This window comes from Parus major, chromosome 4A (genome assembly GCF_001522545.3).
Source record: "Parus major isolate Abel chromosome 4A, Parus_major1.1, whole genome shotgun sequence".
NCBI lineage: Eukaryota > Metazoa > Chordata > Aves > Passeriformes > Paridae > Parus > Parus major.
The window spans coordinates 5586182-5591974 of NC_031772.1; positions in this window are offsets into that span (position 1 = coordinate 5586182).

Consider the following 5793-nt stretch of genomic DNA (forward strand, 5'->3'; position numbering starts at 1 on the left):
GGGGAGAGAGCTGGGACAGCGCCGGGAGAGAGCGGGGACAGCGCCGGGAGAGAGAGGGGATAGAGCGGGGACAACGCGACCCGGGATCCCCAAAGGACCTCAGAAGAGCCCCAAAGCACCCATGGAGGTGCCCATGGAGGGGACAGGGGCCACCACCGACCCTCATGGCTTAAGGACAGGTGTCCCCCTGTGCAGCGCTGGCAGAAGTCAGGGAGCCTCCCCTGTGCCCACAGCCCCGGCGGGGACAGGGCAGGGGACAGCTCGATGGGCTGTGGGACTGGAGGCAGCGCTGACAGCGAGGTGGGGAAGGAGCTGAGGCTGAGCTTAAATGGAGCCACAGGCAGGTGTGTGGGTGAGGCTGCTCAGGCTGTGACAGCCCCGAGTGCTCAGGGACCTGCACTTCATCCCTCTTCCCTCATTCTTTCCCTCCTTTCCCCATGCCGTGTGCCTGTGGTGGCTCCCCTGCGTCGAAATGGGGTGGGAGCCCAAAGAGGTGTGGGAGGATTGAGGGCAAGTAGAAATCAGGAAAAATTGGGGGCTGAAAAAGGGAGGGGGGGGAGGCCAAAGAGAGGTGGGAAGACGATAAAAATGCGAAACGGAGACTGAGAGGTGGATGAAGAGTGGAGGCTGCTGAAAAACGGGAGTCTGAAAAGGAGCAGGAGCCTAAGGAATAACTGGAGACCACTAAATTAAGTGGAGATTGAATAGAAAACTGGCCAAAAAAGGGATGGAAGGGCAAGGGGGACTGGGACGTGGGAAAAAAGCGAGGGACAAAGGGATACTAAATAAATATCGGAGTCCCTAAAAATGCGGAGGTTGGAAGGAAGTGGGAGGTGGGGCTTGATGGTGCTCCCTGCCTGCCTCGCCTGCCTTTCTGAGCTTTTCCCTGCCCTTCCCAGCCCTTCCCAGCCCCACGGCTCCGTGTCATGGAGCCGGGCGTGCACTAGAGGACAGCCGAGCTCCACGCGAGCGGCCCGGGAGGAGCCCCCGCAGCCCCTGCCCCGCCCGCCGGCACCTCCAGCCCGGGATGCCTGGCCATGGGCACCCCTGGTCCCGAGCATTCCACATCCCGGATCATCCCCGCAGCTCGGAGCATAGCCCGGAGCATTCCCCAACCCGGAGCATCCCCACAGCCTGGAGCATCCCTGCCGGTCCTGAGTCCCTGCCAATCCCGAATATCCCTGCCAGCCTCAAGTGCTCTTAGAGCCCCAAGCAGACCTGCAGTCCAGTGAGCCTCTGGCAGCTCTGGAAGTCCCTGGCAGCATCCCTGCAGTCCCAAAGACCCCTGGCAGCATCCCTGCATCCTTGGAAACATCCCTGCAGCCCGGGCATCCCTGAGAGCACTCCTCCAAACCACCTGGATCATCCTCCAGCCTGGAGCACAGCCCAACCTCACACAGGACTCTCAGGCCCCCTGGACCAGGACACTGAGAGGTTTTGGGATGCCTGAGGTGAAATTGCAGGGTATTTCATACTTCTGCTTGTCCATGGGATTTGTAGACACTTGTACTTTATTTAAATCCAGAACCTGGAGTGTTACTTTGCAGGGAGCATCTGCCTCTGCAAGAGTTGTTGTGGTTTCACAATAAATATGGGAAATGTTCTCTTTCCCCCCAGCCTCAGGTCAGATGGGGTGGGGGCTCTGTGCACAGCAAGCAGCTGCTGCTGGCATTAAAATTCAGGAGGAAAAAAGATACAGGACATCCCGGCCATGGCAGCGTGACAGACACACAGCCCTCACTTGGGGGTCCCCCGCAGAGGGGGCTCCCAGCTGGGAGCTGGCTCTGCCTCCCCCATCCCATCTAGAGCCAGAAAATGTTTCCTGATGTTTAACCTCCACTTCACCACGTGCTCCACATGGATGGGGCAGCCGTGGCCTCACAGCCTGTCCTGTCCCCAAACACCCGCCCTGTCCCCGCTCCTCTGCTGCTCCAGCTGGGTGGGGGATGGTCCCTTGCCCCACTCACACCCCCTCGGAGGGTTCTCCTTCCAGGGGGTCAGATTATCCCCCCCATCCAGCAGAGACAGCAGAGGTTGGACCAGCAGGACTGGCACCACCTTGGGATGGCTCCTTGGGCTGGGCAATCCCTTTTCTCTGGATCCCTCTGGGCTGGCAGTGCCACCTCAGCTCCCACGCCCCTCACGCAGCATCAGAGCCACGCTGTCACCCCCTGGGTGCTGAGGATTCCTGTGGGATCCATCCCATGGGCATTTGGCTGCCTGGGCAGTGTGTCCTGGGCACGGGGACCCGCGGGGGCCGGGGTGTGCGGCCACTGCTCGGGGCAGAGGAGCAGCTGTGTTTATTTTCCATCTGCTGCAGGGAACAACAGAAGAATTTTGTTTTTTGTTATTCATTTTATTTTTTCGAGGCTTTGTGTGTTCTTCACCAGCCAGAATCCATCATGTAAACATCCTGCTGTGTCTTTAGGAGGGGGGAGGTGTCTGGCCTCCCACTCTGCAGGGCTGTCCTTCTTGTGCACCCCCCACCCATCACAGGGGGCACAGGAAAGTGCCAACATCCCTTTAGCTCAGCATGGTCCCTGTGACCTGGCTGGTCACCCCAAGGATCCCCAGGAATGCCCAGGAATGCAGGAGATATCCTGGCTGCAGGCTGCTGCCAGTGCCAGCCCTGAGTGCAGCATCCAACAGAAAAATATCTGCCAAAAATGGCTCATGCTGGCCCTTCAGAGGGAGAGGAGGTGGTGTCTGCTGGGGGGAAGAGAGAAGGGGATGTCCTGGGTGGGTTGGGATACCCCAGCGAAGCTCCTCACCTGCATCCCATGGACAGTGGAATCTCAGCCAGAGCATGCATGGGAGGCAGAGAGGACGGGAAGCTGAGAGAAGGAGACAGGAGAAACACCAGGATTCGGGACCACAATGAACCTGTGGGCTTGCTCCGAGCATCCCACAAGGCTTTCCTGTCCCATTCTCCAGGCAGGAGCACAGGCAGCTCCCGGTGGGGTGTGTGGCTGGATTATCCAGCAGAGTGTCTCAGGATTGGGATGACTTGACCCCTTCACCCCCCCAGCAGCCCCACACCACCTGTCACAGCCGGTGTGGGGACATGGGACAGGGAGCAGGAGGCACAGTGCTGGTGGCAGAGAGCTCTGGAGGAATGTGGTCAGTCACTCCATTAAGATTGCCAGTCCCTCATTGCTGTGTGGGAGCAGGAGGGGAGGGACAGCCCTCACACACTCTGCTGCTGCCAAGGCTTCATCAGCAGGTTTGTTCCGAGTCGTGGCCAGCCTGATTAATCCAGGCTGCCTCCGCTGGGCTGCTGATTCCTGAGCCTGCCAGAGAGCACATTTGGGACTATTATGCACAGAAAATTGTGCAGGTTCTGGCTGAATTACCGGTGTCCAGGGAAACAGAGCATTCCCTCGGTGGCACCGACGCTAATGGCGCTGCAGCAGGGCCAGTGCCTCTCTGTGGGTGTCAGACAGACCCAGGGGACAAACCCTGAGGCTCCAAGGGACATCAGTCCTGCTCTGAACCGGAGAGGGAAGACCAAATCCTGGCTCAGAGCATCATCATCTCCAGTGGTGGGGGGGAGAGGAAGCATCTGACTTTGAAGGAAGCTGCACCCTTAGGCTGAGGGGCAGCTCTGTGGCTGGGGTGGGGCTGTGGGGACAGCCAGCCTTGGCTGGGGACATCCAGCCTCCAATGGGGCCATCCAGGCTCTGTTGGGACCAGGAATGCAGCCCCAGCACCCAGGAGAGTTTGGCGACAGCGGCTTGGCTTTGTTTACCCTGCAACTTCGGCTGTGGCTGGAGTTTGTTAAGGGGTCAGGGGGTTTGGGTTGTTTTCCTGTACTTTACAATTTCCTATGTGGGACTTTATGAGACGAGAGGGCGCCTCCAGCCACAGAGACACTTTGGTTTGGGTTAGAAATTGAAGGAAGGGAAGGAATAAATGCACCCAGGCATCGCCTCCCCCTCCCTGCTGCCTCCCTCTCCCTCGCTATCTCTCCTCAGTCCCTCACCAGCTTCCTCTGGCTTGGGGGAACCTTGTTTAAAGCAAACACAATATATTTTTAACGAGGCCTGTTAATTAGCCCCGGCCCCAGCCTGCTGCACATGGCTTCCTTGGAGCTGGGCCGCGGCTGTTTCAGAGAATCACGGAATCGCTGAGGTTGGAAAAGCCCTCTGAGATCATCGAGTGCAAGTGAGCCCCGGCACTGCCAAGGTCACGACTAACCATGTCCCCAAGTACCACATGCCCAGGGCTTTTAAACCCCTCCAGGGACGGGGACTCCACCAGACAGCCTTTTCCATGAGGAAATGTTCCCTAATATCCAACCTAAACCTCTCCTGGGGCATCATGAGGCTGTTTCCTCTTGTCCTGTCCCTTGTTCCTTGGGAGCAGAGCCAGACCTGCTTCTTCTGCCCTGTGTGCAGGCTGAGGGCAGGTCCCCGTGCCAGGGTGACATCCCCCCTTGTCACAGCAGGTTCCTGCTGGCATCCTGCTCCAGGCAGGGGCAGCTGCTGCCTCAGGACCTGCCCCTGGCACTTGTTTTTGCACAAACACCGGGGCTGCTGCATTGATAAGGTGCCAGCAGTGCCTTTCCCTGCTCTCCCAGGCCCTGAGGGCAAACATTCCTGGCATATTTGTCATGTTCAGCTCAATACAGCATCCTTCAGAAAAGGAAAAAAAAAAAAAAAATCAAATAAAAGAAAATCCGGTTCTTCCACTGCTCCCTTCAGCGTTATTTTACACTTCAGCTTTTTCATTCCAGCCCTGAAGAACCATCTGGATTGGGAGGCCTGGAGGGCTGCAGCTCTCACCCGACTGGGGCAGGGCTGGGGGTGGCTCAGCTGGTGGTGGGGACACTGGGGGAGCCCCCACTGTGTCCCCTGATACTCACAGGGACTTGGGGAGAAGGGAGCTGGAGGTGCAATGGGACACCCATGAGGCTTGTGGGTGGCAGGGACACGGGGAGGGTGGCACTGGGTGGCCTCAAATGAGACCTCAAAAGCAGAGAAAGGGTTTCACATTGTGTATTTTTATTAAGTTAAACAGAGCTCAAGGATTCCTCAGCACCCTGGTGTCACCAGACCTGTCACCCCATGCCTGGCCCCGCACCACCACCTCACCCCATCCCATTCCTCTCCCTCTTACCAACCACCCTCCTTTTGTGCCCTTTGTTCTTCCACCAAAGCTCTTAACCCACCCTCCTGCAGGTTTATAAACACTTGGTTTGAGGTGAGCAGGTGAGTTCCATCCCAAAACTCCGTAAGGAATAGCCTTTCCTGGCTGTGGGCACTCCCGGTGCCGCCCGTGCCGGGGCTTGCCGGGAGCTGCTCCCGTTCAAAGGCCACCTGGCTCCGGGGGCGAGCAGCTTCAGAGAGCTCTCCCAGCTTGGGAAAAAGCCTCCTCCCAGGCTCTTCTTTCCCAGCTGTTTTTGCCTCCTGAGCCCTGTGGATGAGGCTGTGCTGCTGGCATGCTGCTCCCCTGCCACGATCGGTGCCACCTCTGCCAGGAACACAGCCCCAGGGGTGGGATGGGATGGGATGGGATGGGATGGGATGGGATGGGATGGGATGGGATGGGATGGGATGGGATGGGGGCTATGGCTGATCCCCAGGATGAGGGTCTGGGGGTGTCCAGGGAGCTGGGGGAATGGGGAAGCAGAAGAAAGGGGTGTGAGCAAATCCCTGCTCCTGTGGGCAGCTGCCCATCCCACCCTGCCAGGACCCAGCAATGCTCACGGCTTTCCCACTCCCATCCCTAAATCCACCCCCAGGAAAGTGATGTTTTTGGAGGAGAATGAAAGGAAAGCCAGGGAATGCTTGC